Source organism: Cyanistes caeruleus, chromosome 14 (assembly GCF_971803275.1).
Source record: "Cyanistes caeruleus chromosome 14, bCyaCae1.hap1.1, whole genome shotgun sequence".
In the NCBI taxonomy this organism is placed as follows: Eukaryota; Metazoa; Chordata; class Aves; order Passeriformes; family Paridae; genus Cyanistes; species Cyanistes caeruleus.
This window is the reverse complement of record NC_141714.1, coordinates 6,665,337-6,679,071: the sequence shown is the minus strand read 5'-3', so window position 1 is coordinate 6,679,071 and position 13,735 is coordinate 6,665,337. Positions and strand designations below refer to the sequence as shown.

Below are 13,735 nucleotides of genomic sequence, written 5' to 3'. Positions count from 1 at the left end.
AAAAAGAACACTAATTTTACTAGGAGAGTCTTCTGCAAGTTAATTTTATGAAAATGATAGTAACTGTGGGAGTGCATGAAAGAATCTAGAGAAATTCACATTTTTTGCAATATATCTCTTTAGTGCTGTTTTAAAAGAAATTTGTGCTAGCTGGTGTCTGTAGTTTGGTCTATTTTTATATAACTTTAATGGCCCCAGACATTTTCACTCTTTTAAATAGTTTCAAAGCTCCTAATGAAGAGAATTTTAGTACATCTAGGTATTAATAATGCTGGAAATGTAAGCTAAGCAAAAATTAAACCTTTTACATTGCAACATGAACCCCAAAGGATAAAAAAAAAATGTCCTTTTGCATAAATTATAAATTTTCAAAGGTAAAATGAGAAGTCCACAATTGTCCTAATTAAATACTCTCTGAAACATCTCTTGCAGTGATATGTGCTAACTTATTTGTGCTAAATATTATAAAATATCAGCTATACCCTTTTGTAGACTAACTACAGTCTTTCAAACCATTTATCCTGCAGGTTTCCTTACAGGGGAAAAGGAAAAAATAATCAGAAATAAACCTGCACACTTATACTTTTATTAGGTTTAGAAAGAATACCTTGGTAGAAAGGATATATTACTATTCTTGCAGAAATCTTTATTGATTCTTAGTAACTAGAACATGATAAATTTTATATACTCCTATTTTATAGGAAAAATTCAGATTATATTCTTAATATTTTCACTTCCTTTTACCTCCCAGTGACATACAAGCATGATGATTTGTACATCTTTGAGAAGGCATCATGCTGCCTTCTTGGAATAGCAAATCCAATACAACCATATGAAAACACACAGAAATTTTAATGAGAAGAAAAGTGCAAAATATTTTGATTAATACTCCAATTCTCTGCTAGACTGCCACAGTACCTTAAGATCTTATTTAGCAGTAGCAGAGAAATCCATTGCAAACCATTGACTTGAAATATACAGATTTAACCCTAAATGTTTGTGAGGGTTCACTTTCCCAATTTGAAATGCACTTGGCTTCCATGTTATGTTCCACCAGTGCTGGGTGGAACATAAATACTCAGCTTTGACTTGAAAGTATATAATCTATTTCCTACTAATATTTTTGACTCTCCTTTCTTTTCCCCAGGCACGACAAATGGTCTGAGATCTGGATTTGTGTTTCTGCTGCAGAAGTGATGGTTATGCTGGAGGGAGCTGCAGAGGCATTCCCAGAGACATGACAAATGTAAGGCCCCAGAGCTGAGGCTCTTTGCTCTCACCTTGGGTCCTGTGTCTCTACAGGCAGCTGGTGTCTGCAGCAAACTGAGGTGACTCTATGGAAATCAATTAAAGGTTCAGTGGGATGCTCCTGGAAGTTCCCCTGGCTGGGGCTATCAAATGTGTCCTCTCTCTCATATTTTATTTTGGTAAACATTTTAAAAATCTTACTTTTCTTTTGTCATTAATAAGGATTTGTAACATTGAAATTCCATGCTTGCTAAGGGAGGACTAAAGAGATGACTAAATATGATAATCTGTACAAAAGTGGAATAAATAAAAAAAATTCTTTTAATTTTTCAATTCTAGAAGAATAAAGGATTTTCACCTTGATTCTATATGTTTTTTAAAATTAAGATAGAGAGTTCAGTGTTAAAATCATATGAGAACACATTTTCATGAGAATTTTGTAAGATAGTTATTATTTAAACAGAGTGACCTCACTGACCCCCACAATAGCCAGGGATATCTGAAACTAAATTATGTCAAAGGACATTTCTTCCAGTCCTTATCTGATTGACAGCTGCCAGGTTATATTTCAGTGTTAGTTTTATAGATCATTGCATGGAACAGTTCTATGTCAGGGTAATCTATTTCCAGTTCTATAAATCAATTGTCAAACACTGAATGCAAATCTTGAGGCCACGGTGGTTATCTTCTTCACAGTGACAATTGTTGTGAAGGTCTTTGTCTAAGAGTTGTCTTTAATGCAACAGGACCTACATGGAGAACTTTTTTGTAGGTAGCCAAGGACACAACTTGGGTTTTTTAGAAGAGAGGCTTCTGTACTTTTTAGAAGTACAGTCAATATCTCTTCTGGGGACAGTCTTTCTGTTGACTTCACTGGAGTTTGAAGTGAGTTTTAGAACTCTCTCTGATGACTAATTTAAAGTGTATTTTGGAATATATAAATATAAAATATAAGCTGTTTTTTATAAAGTATATATATGCCACCTACTTAATCTATTAAATATCATATAACAATGTATGCCAGTGTGACTATTAGGTATGAGGGGACATCTTTCAGTTAAAGTATGAAGAGGATGATTAATAATTTGACCAAGCAAATGGAGTCCTAAACTGCTCTGGCATACAATAAGTCTGCCAGTGGGCACTCTGTAGCAAAGACGTTTTTCTTAACTAGTCAAATCACTGACACTCTTAAAGCTTGTACTGACAGGATAGAATTTTGGTGTGTTAGCTTTATTATCTGGAATCATGCAGCTGAAATAAAAACAACCAAGGGTATCAAAGTAAATAAGGAGTAGCAAAGATTATAATTGATAGGTTGTTTGTTTGTTTGCTTTTGTTTTTGTTTTGTTTTTGGGTTTTTTTGTTTTCCCTGTGCCACTTACTATATTCTTTAATGCTTATTTCTGGATTATTGTGGTCTATTCAAGGCTTAGACATCCAATATATGTTCAAACTAGGACAGAAATTCTGCTACTTTTAGCAGTACATGGAATTGAATGGGGGAAAACTGTAAATAGTTTGCTTTTTTTAAATTAAGCTTATGGTTGTAGGCCTGATGTTTGAAGCAGTCACAATATAGAATTTGGACTTAAAATACTATCAGAAAATAATTGAAATAATAGTTCTTAGTATCTCCCACAGATCTCTGTGGTTCTGCTGACATGTAGCTCTCCTGCCCTGGGCTTCAAAGCAGTGCACGGTAGGGAAGGAGTCTCTGGGAGCAGCCAGGTCCTGTGGCTGCAGTCAATAGTGAATCAGAGTTGCCTCTGATCAAGTTGGGATTTTGGCAGTTGTGTCTGACAATTGAAAGCTGCCTCAGCCCAGTGTTAGTCATCAGCTCAGCTGCTCAGCAAACACAGATCTTTATGATCTCAGCCCTCTGTGCCCTCCCCTCCACACTGTGGCTTTGGTTGAAGACAGATTCAGTTTAAGATCTCTGGCCATATGCTCACAGTTCCCCATGGGACTGGCATTAGCAAGCAGATTAAATCTCTGTGTGCCAGACATGTTCAGTGACAGCAGATTGTGACTTGGACTTCTCAGAAGTACAGGATGAAAAGCTTTAATGGGAATTTGGTTTAGTTGGTAAGTAATATCTTGTAAGACAAGTATCCATGGGGCTCTCTGTTGTTATTCCTTTTTGAAATGCTTGAAAAATAAACCTTAATTTATCATTTTCCCAAATATTTTTTTAAATCTCTTGGTGGAAGAATATACACTCTTGAAATTTCATCCTCTTTAATTTCTTTGAGGTGCTAAAATAGATTATAAAAACTGGTTTTCAAAGAATTCCATTTTATTATTCTAAGAAAAAAAAAACAACCGTGAAACCAAAAAGATGAAAGAAAGGTGTTCCATAAAGATTTTAAAATACTAAGAAGACATATTTTGGGAAAAATATATGAACCCACCTACGTTTAGAATAAAATGTTCAGGTTTTTTTTTTTTTTTTAAATTGTCCTTGCCTCAAACCATGTATGGGATGTGGTGAGTGAAGCTTTCCTTTTGAACCTGAATTAAGTAAAATATATAATAAACCATGGGGCTGGAAAATGTTGCCAATAAGGAGAGCCTTTATTCTCCTTCCTTATCAAACGTTTGGGCTTGATTATGCTTAATATAGGCAAAGTAGTGGTAAAATTTAACAGAAAAGGAAGAGTAAAATAGGAAAGGGGGAGTGTCCACAGCCAACTTCTTGTGTAGGTAGCACTTGATTGGCAGGGTCACAGTCCTGCTACAGCTACTTCCTGATGAAACATGACTGGCACCAGTGAAAATTCATCTAAAACAGCAATAAAATAACAGGGCTGAATGCCAGACTAGCAGAACTTTACACAGGTGTTGTGAGCTCAGAAATCAATAGAATTGATTGAGAAATTTCTTCTCTTTGCAGATCTGTAGCAAACATGAAATTGGACTGTTTTGGGCACCTCAGCATGAGATTGCACTTTAGAAGCAATAGTTCCTGCAAAGTTACTAGGGAAGCATCTGTACAAGGCATGACCAGTTTCTTCTCCCTTTCTTGCAAAGACAGCACTGAAAGCACTAGAATTTTTTGGCTTTGAATTCAAAGAGAATTTTTTAAATATGAAGTCATGTCAATAAATGAAGTATCCAGATCTATTTTCATGTAGAATCCTGTTCAGATTCTTGTTCCTCCACCTGAGTGTATTTTTTTTGTGCTGGGATGATTAATTTTTGAAAATGAATGTATGTCTGTGAATCTTTGGATCATTTTGATCATGAAGATCAGCTTGAAACACCAAGAAACAGCTATGAAATAATTTCCCTGATTTTGAGAAGGTGATAGGGTTTTGGCTGAAGAGTAGCAAGACTAAGACTAACTGATATAAGTGCATGGTTTGCCTTTATTTAATGGTAAATGAGGTTGTGTTGAGGTGACTGACACTTCTGTTATCTGTTGTATAGGAAAATGCAAGACTGCAATCTTAACAAGCAGAGTTAAATGAAAAAGGCTTTATTTAACACCATGCAAAAATGACTACCTATGAACAAAATAGGCCTCTATAAGGTGTTTAATCTGAGCAAGTCTTTAGGTTAAAAAGGAAAAGAACAAGAAACACTTCTTTGTTAAAATATTTATAGAAATCTACAGCAAACTTCCAGAGGTTTTTGAAGTTCAAGAATGTCTTTTCTGCCTCTTTAGACCAAGGGATCAAAATTTTCTTTAATATTAGTCCCTAAGGAAAGGAAGCTTTTCAGTGTGGGTCTGAAGAAAAGAATTCATTTCATCTGTCCCATCTCCCTGACACACATCCACATCTGAAAATCACCTGCCTAAAGCCCATGGAACTGAACTTTCTGGGGCTCGAGGGAGGGGAAATCCTGCTTCAACAGGTGGCCAGATCTCGTGCCACTGGTGTAGCTGATCCAGTAGCTGAGAGGTCTCACTGTCACTAAATTGCTGTAAATAGCCTCTGGAGTGCTGAAGTGATAGATTCACTGCTGTAATAATTGGCTGTTCCTCCCATGTATCTGGTATCATTACACAGACAGTACATCTGATGTGCTGGCGGCCTGGGAATCCGAAATCTGAGCTGTCACTGAACAGCTGGATTCCTTGGAGAGCCTGGGCTCAAATGACTGATTTGACACAAACTCCATCAGGAAGCAAGAAGTCTTGTTGGTGGTTTTCCACTGTCTCAACTTTACCTTTTATTTACAAGTCAAAAAATTTTCAGCCAAATTTGACAAGAGTTTCAAATCTATCCTACAAATTAAGTGCATCTAAGTGCTCTGGTAGGCTAGAAGAGTGTTTGACTCATGGGCTCACATTATATCATATTCTAGAACATCAAAAGAAAGAGAACCAGTTCAAGAAAGCGGGAGCTCAGTCTTGGTCTGTGTTAAACCCAGAAGAATCTGTGAAATAGGAGCCTATGAGAAACCAGATTCCTCTAATTCTACTGCTTGTGAAACTTGTTTGCCTTAATTATGCCACTGTAAGTATGCACTGAAGTAATTTCCTGGTTGTGCTGGGTCTAATTAATATCGAATGCTATCTTTCAAAATTAATTAGCAGTTTAAGAGTGTGTTTAGTGATAGCTGTGAATTAGGATGCTAAAGATTCATAGTAAAAGTCTTCTGCAGAAGAGTTCAGGTTTTTTTTTCCCCTCATATTAACACTATCACTTTACACTTTTACATAATGTTTGCACACTCTGTCTCAAATTGCCATCTACCACTGGATAAATAAATTCTTTAAAGAGCTGTTAAATAATATAGATGAGGAGAAATTCTTATTTATTTACAAAAGAAAAAAGTAATACTAATTTAACTCCAATAACTTTAGTACACTATTGGAATTAAGTATTGACAATTGTACTGACAATTAACTAAGTATATACTACTTTGTGAAGCATAAATATGCTTTCTTGTTGTGAAACCAGAATTTCTTTTACTGCAGATTCCCAGTTTGTTAAATTTGTTATGAATTTGTTTTGCTGTAAATGGTTAGGTCTTTCAATGACAGAGAGAAAACAGATTCTCTAATTTGCTCTGCCTAGAGGGTAATCTGCTGATGAGTTTAAGAGTCACAATGCATTAAAAAGCCTCAGGATTGACTGGTCAGAAATAAATAACCTTGCTAGCACTGGTCTGTTGAGCTGGATGGATGACATTATTTATTGCTGCTTCTATGGTGACATGACTGTACAGGAATGTTAAATAGCTGTGTACTTGCAAATATCCCAACTTTGTGCACAGTGAATCAACCACAGGACAGCATTTGTTAAAACAAGACAAATTTTTTATCAGTCACTCTTGGAGAAAATACCCAGGTTTGTGCTGCAGTCAGCTGTATCATGCAGTTTACATAATGCTGGCTACAAGAGGCTTAATGTATTTTTATCTTAAATAAATAAATAAAGATAGAAGGAGGTAAATGTTGTCTATTTAGGCATTAGTGGAAAATTTACTTGAGGAACTCAAAGGTTCCCCTTAAAAAATCTTACTTGTCAGGTAAATTTCCTTGAAATACAATAAGCTCAAGTTAAAATCAAGTTAAAATTACATTCTTGTGTGTAAGCAATGTGGCAGAGATAGGAAGTTGTATTTCTTTAGGAGGTTACACAGTCAGCCCTTTTGACATCCTGCTTTTTTTTTTTCCTTTCTGTAGAATCTGTAGGAACTATTCTTAAGTAAAATCCCTCATAATAATTTTGTGTTTTTAAGGCACAGTTTCCTGGTGTCTTCTATATCTATTTTGTAAGCTGTGGCTTGTAACATTGCACTGAGTTTATTCATATCTTTGGGCTAATCCAGAGCTGTTAATTCTGGTAGTCATTACTGCTTCAAAGCCATTTGACTTGGGGGAGAGAAAGGAGATGACAACTCCCATTTGTCCTCCAGGGTTTCAAGACCAGACAATAGATATGAATACATGTAAGACAGCTATTTTTATTCTCATGTGTCTATTACAGTCATGCATGTAGAAGAGACATCCACCAACTTCATAGCTAAATACATAGCCCAAAGCTGATCTGTCACCTTGCTTAATCAAACCTGTATGAAATGACAGGGCTTTATTCTGGAATAAACCAATGAAGCACACAGTTCTCTTGGTGGTGGCTATTATCAAAAGAACTGAAGTGTCTCAGAGTGCTTTCTGTTTGTTTATGTTAGCAACAAAGATTACATTCTGTCTTTATCTTGTGATGTTTTCTTCTCGCCATACAGTGGTAAATGTATACTATGGATACCTACCTGGATCTGAGCCTATGACTCATTTGATTTCCCTTCAAAATGCTTAGAAGGGAGGCAAAAATAGGAACATATTCTTGAGCAAAACCATATTTCATATTGTGAATTTATCACCTGGCTGAAACTACAAACTGTGACCAGTTAAGAACGGAGCTAGATGAAATGTGCTCTTGCACACTACACCTGAAATTCATTACTCTCTCTGGCACTTACTGCCCCATAGTAGGGTCATGACCTCCAGTTTTCCAGAGAGAAAAAGGAATTGTTTTATAGGTTCTGGTAAAGCAAGGAAAAGGGCTCCCACTTCCACTGCTTACTTTGCACATCTTCTGTACATCCTGAGTGGTGTGTAAATGTCAGCAAACCCTGTGGTAACAGAAGCTGGTATTACATGGTAACTTTTAATAGCAGAGTCTTGGCATTTTTTCACAGCTTAGTGTTCTGGTTCATTTTGGCTGACAAAGCCAAATGCTTCCTTTTATATAAATGGAGCAAAAATTTCTGCCTTGAAACTCAGAATTCCTGATGTCTCATAGTGAAGGGGTTTAGCTGAAGTAGTTTAACATCAACACATTAATATACAACAAGGGAGTCCAACAGCAGTATTAGTTATCACTTTCCAATATATATACAGAGAAACTTTGTCCTTTTATGTCTCTGATTATGGCAGGGGGGTTGGAATCATATGATCTGCAAGGTCACATCAAAGCCAAACCATTCTATGAAAATGCTTTTGATCCCAAAATAGACCATAGGACTTTGTCATGTAATTTTCTTTTTGCAAAATGTTCTCCAGTGTAATACAAATCTGCAAATAAAAATGAGAAATTTAAATTATTATTTTTAGAAGGAAATAACCATGTTCTCGTGCAAATTGTCTACCTTTCCTCCTAGATACCATGTGGCAACAATAATATTGTTTTTCAAGTTGAGTTACTGAGCAGCAAAACTTGAGGGGAAATGTATATAATTTACTTGTAAAAATGGGAATTGTTCTCTGGAAGCCTGGAGTTTCAGTTTCAGTCTGTTGCAAGCTCTGCATTTTGATATCTTGAGGCTGAAATGTCTTTGAAAGAGGTGAAGTTATGCTTGTGGGTGGGTGACTTGGAGCTCATCTCTCCCAGTCTGTGCACTGACAGACCTGATCATATTTTTCCTAACCATTATCTGCTGGATTCTGCCCCTGCAGTGCTTCTGTGACTGATGAAAAGATTTTGATTTCTTAGTAAATGTTGCTTTGCTACCAAAGGGTAAGAATCCAGCAATATGAAGCACTGTAAATGACATCTGCTAGAAGATATCCTCTAGTCAACCAGCAAACCTATCAATATCAAACACTAGAACTTATAAGACATAAGCCTTTTTTTAACTGTAAACCAAATTCCTGAGATTGAAGGAACTGACAAATGCAGGCAATGCTTCTAACCATCTTTTTCCCCTTATTTTAGGATTTGTGGGAGGCATTTTCCAATGTAAAATGCCAATTTGTACACACCCCCTCACCCCCCCAAAAAAAAGTCTGTAAAATGTTTGGCATGCAAAACTAAGTGAAAAATCTGGCCCAAAATTCTCCCAAATTTGTCATCAGAATGACTGTGTGGATTATTAAGAAGTATTCAACTCATGTATGGCAGGACTAGGAGGAATCATGGAGTCTCCAAATCCAACTGGGTTTCTCATTCAGTGATCTCTAATATAACAGAAGACACCTACAATACTAATGGAAAAACAAAGCAGAGGGAGAGAAAATACTATGTTCCCATAAAATTACAGAAAATTAAACAAAAATATTACACTTTAAGGAATTTGTACAAAGATATTTGTGGATACAGGGAATCTGTGGATGGCTTCTTACTCTCTCACAATTTTTTTGTTAACACCTAATTGTTACTATCCATTAATGTGCACTCTGGTAAACAGTCAAATTCCACCCCTGTGGGTGACTTCTTTCCATTTACACTGTGGATCTCAAGTCCACTGACATCCTAGAAGAGTTGATAGTAGCTGACCAGTTCCCCAAAATAAACCTGTGCTCCTAATGCTGCACACAGTGTCATTTGTGTCACCTCTGTTGCTTTCTACAGCAAAGGCCACACTGTGATTGATGGTTTGTTGGCCCAAGATCTGGTGCCACGCTGTTTGAAAATTAGAAAACAGAATTTGTTACTGGAAGTTCTTTACTCGTGAGAGAGAGCTGGTGATTCATGAGCTCAGCTGTGGTAGCCAGGCAGGCCAGTGTAACCCACAGCCTGCACAGATGCTGCTGCCAGCCACAGATCGTGCTTCGATCATCCCACTGCTTTCCTCTGCTTTGAAATGGAAAAAAAACTTCACTGTGGCTTGGGCCCAGTTTCTGCTCTGGCTCCTCCAACTCCTCATGCATTTGCCTCTGCTTGTCCTTTTGCAAGGGTTTTTGATTTTGGTCTGCAATTTTACAAAAGCATGCTCTCCTCACACAATTTGTTTGATGTGATGCTGCCAGACTCAGATGTAGAGCTGTTAGGATTTGTCTCAGTGCTTGACCTGCTGTAATAACAATGGGATCTCAAAGCACAAGATGTATCTCCTTAATTTTCCTCAGTTTCTAACACATCCCTATGTTTTACAGATTATCCCTGTGGATCTTGCTCATCAGACCTCTAACACAGGTCCCATTTTAGCTGATGGGTCAGTTCTTCAACTAAATTTAGTAAGACTTTGCCCATCCTTACAAGATGGATTCAAGAAAGCAAGACAGATCCTGTGAGCTCTAGGCCCCATGTCTGTGATCTGATCTCCACGAGTCATGTGTGTCCATCTGGTCCACAGAAGCAACAGCTTCACTGAGGATTTGGGGTAGTCTGTGTCATTTGGCATAGTCCTGACTGATCTTGTAAAGATGTGGAAAAACAGTTGTTAATGTATTATCCAGCCTCTGAGTAAAAAAAATTGCATATATTGAAGGTAGGCTGCAAGAGGTCATAGATGAGAAGTCCCCAAAATTAAAGAATGCAATTGAATTTTCATCTGTACACATCCAGAACAAGACACTCTCCTTGACAATGTCCTTCCATATTGTAAATTAATAGAACCTATGCTATAATGCATGTTTTGTTTTAGTTTTTTTTTGCTTGAAAACATTTATTTAAGAAAGTGAAGTTTTAAGTAAATTGTAACTTTTTTATGCAGGGTCTCTGAGGCATTATCTTGTCTTTTGTTCATACTCAGTCTTTGAAAGACTAACATTAGGAGCTTATGAGCAAGTTTGCAGTGAAACTTTTCAAATTGTTTTGAATAGTTTGTCTGAGCCTGTTTTAGGTGAGTATGCCCATGTAATTTTCCACATCCACTGTTGCCCATGTTTGTTTTTTATGCTTTAACAAAATTAGCAGGCAGTGATATATTTGTGCATTCTTATTTTTGTCTAAAAGAGGAGCTTAGTGTGAATGTGTAAAATAGAGCAGGTCCTCTCGACTTTCAGTGATACACTGTCCTACCTACCTACTTAAGAGAGACACTTTAAGATCTGACTCTTTTCTGGGTAAGAACATTGTAGGCTTAATGCAGCTCTCCCACGTACATCAACCGAATGTAGCTGGCATGTGAATTAATTAAAAATAAATCTTGTTCTACGTTTTATTTTTAATCCTTTTTTCATCTTCAGTTTGTATCCATTGTAAAGTTCTCATCTTTTTGTCAGTCCCAGTGAGAGATTATTAGAGATGTTATCTTGTTAAGCAGCATATGTATTTTTTTTTTTTTTATGGGGCTATAAAACAAAGAAAATATCATTCTTTTATGGCTACTTTAACAAAGTGAAATGCTTGATTCAGAATAAAACAGTCATCTAATGAAAAAAAAAAATTATCCACATCCCTCAGCATTTTGAATGCTAGTTCCATGGTATTAATTAAAAAATTTTAGCTTTAATAAAACATTCACCCCATATTGATTTATGGTCTGCACCCTTCCCCTCCCTCCCATCCCTGCACTCCAGCCTGTCAGCACAAGGCAGCTGGAGTTTAATCTAAGTATTAATTCCTACTGTGTTCCCCTGTGAGGCATCAGGGATGTCCTTCATGGCCTTTCTTAGACACTCTTCTATAATCCTTTCCTGACTGCTGTTGCCAAGGCATCACAAGTTTTGTTCTATACTTTGCCTTATTCTCCATTTCAAAATTGATTAATTGTATTTACATGTCATAAGTCATGAATGTGTTATTTCAGTTTTTATGTCTCTCTCACTGTTTCCCTGAGGTACACACTTCCATTAATCTACTCTCTAATTGAAGGTTTTTTAGTGTATAATTTGAAGCATCTCTTTTTTATTCTGCTCAATATTTTGGACATGTAAAAAGGAATAAAAAAAGCCTGTGTTGTCAGTGTTCCTTTCTGTGCAGTTTTGTCCCTGTTATTTTTGTACTGAACTTTATATCCATTTGTGATAGCTGAGTTTATATTTGGTAGGGCTTCAGCTGTGTTGTGTTGTTGTGACTGTGGATTTTGCTGTGATGAAGTGAAGCTCCCACAATGAAGTCTGCACTATTTGGCTTGTAATGATTTTATTACCAGGTTTTTCCAGAAAGAAAAATATTGTCTCTTTATGACTAGAATGACTATCATTAGATTCAATTGTTTGCAGTGGGGTTTTAGAGGATATTCTTGTGCACTGTGGAGAAAAATTGATATAAATCATTTTCAGAGAGAAAAGTTGAGGTCCAGATGCTCCCCCTGACTGAACCTGGTCAGAAAAGCAAGTGCTTTCTGCATCTGTTCACTTATCCAGGTGGGAAGATTTGCAATAAAAAACCCAGTTTAACTTCAAAGCTAATTACCTGGCAGAGATATAAAACTGTATGAAAATTTACTAAATTATGTGCTTTAAGTCTGTCTTATCAATCTGGTTTTGAATCATGAGGCTTGTATCAAATAGGAATTGATGCTCAGATGATTCTTTTTAGAGAAGATATGCTTAAAATAGATTTGAGTGGGTTCCCATTTTTTTACAGAGTATGATTTCTTCCTCTCTCCCTCCTGCTTTCCACCCTGTTCCAAAAAAGTAAGCCCATGGGACAACCTACATTCAAGTTTCTTCTTTTTTTATTAATATATAAAAAGATAAAACTGATAAAATACCTATGGGAATGTCAAATAACTGTGCTATGACATTATTTTACAAGACAACTTGTCAAATTTACAACTCAGGTAAGCTGCCATAGGTAAACTGCCATGTCTTCAACCAAGGAATGGTGTTCTCTCTCACCTCCACTGGGTGAAGACTCAGTGGTATCGTGAGATAGAGTTCTCTTCAGCACAGAATGATTTTTAGCTTCCATAGATAATTTTGTTTGTTTGTTTTGTTTTGTTTTGCAACGTTTGCCTTGGTCCCTTTACAAGAATAAAGTGAGTAATAAGTTCTGGCTGCCAGAAGCATCTCAGTTCTTCATTGCCTCCATCCATACTTTAAAAATTTCATCAGAAAATTACTTCAAAAGAGTTTGTTTCTTTCTTTCTAAAGCTTTAAATTTTGTGGGGTTTTTGCCTTTTGATCTTGACATAAATGTTTGATCCCTTTTGCCTGCTACTATGTTTTTTTTTGCAACTGTTCAGTTGATTGTCTGAAAGTTAAGCTTTTATTGCCTTAAACTGAGAGTCCCATATCCTTAGGAACGTTCTTCCCTTCCTGTCACTCCTCATCTAAGTAACAAGGAAGAACAGTCATTATTTTCTTACTAGGGTGCTCCAAGGGTGATCACTTACTTCTTATAAATTTCTTGGAGGGTAAAAATCCTCCACCTTCTATTCATCCTTCTATTTTAAAGGTCTAAGATATAAAAGAATAGTGTGCCATGAATGAATATATAACATCATCTCTGGGATTTTTTTCAGAAAGAAGTAAATATCCCCTTGAGGAAAATGATTCCTTTGAGTGATAGTGCACTGCTGAGTGGTACTAAAACAGGTTTTTGGGTTTAAATAACTGTCACAAGTGTTGCCATTTGTGAGGAGGAACGAATAGGGAAGTGTGTTGGGAGTAAACACTGGCAGATGCCTTTTCCACCAGGTCTGGTATGGTGAGAAGATGTGCAAAAAGAACAGAAGATGTGCAGAAAGATCCTCACTCTGGAACACGCCTGCTGCTCACTGTGTGCTCAGTGCTGTACCCACATAATTTATTTATGCATTGCCTTCCCTTGAGGTGGGAAAGCACACAGGTCAGGGAACACAGTGCTGCTCCTAAAAATCCTGGTGGAAAAGCTTTTTTTTCCTTCCAAATTGCAGA

At 36.6% G+C, this 13,735-nt stretch overlaps 1 long non-coding RNA gene across 2 annotated transcripts in view; it reads left to right on the top strand.

Moving 5' to 3' along the window:
* LOC111928514 (uncharacterized) overlaps nt 1-11,842 on the top strand; it is a 29,822-nt gene extending 17,980 nt beyond the window's left edge. The window contains exons 7-10 of one of the 2 annotated variants that reach the window (XR_015276325.1): nt 1,148-1,246; nt 4,145-4,248; nt 5,563-5,714; nt 10,082-11,842. This is a non-coding gene — a long non-coding RNA (uncharacterized LOC111928514). Of the gene's footprint in view, nt 1-1,147; nt 1,247-4,144; nt 4,375-5,562; nt 5,715-10,081 lie in introns of those variants that run through there. The other variant, XR_015276326.1, reaches the window with a different exon arrangement.
* Nucleotides 11,843-13,735: the final 1,893 nt, after the last annotated feature.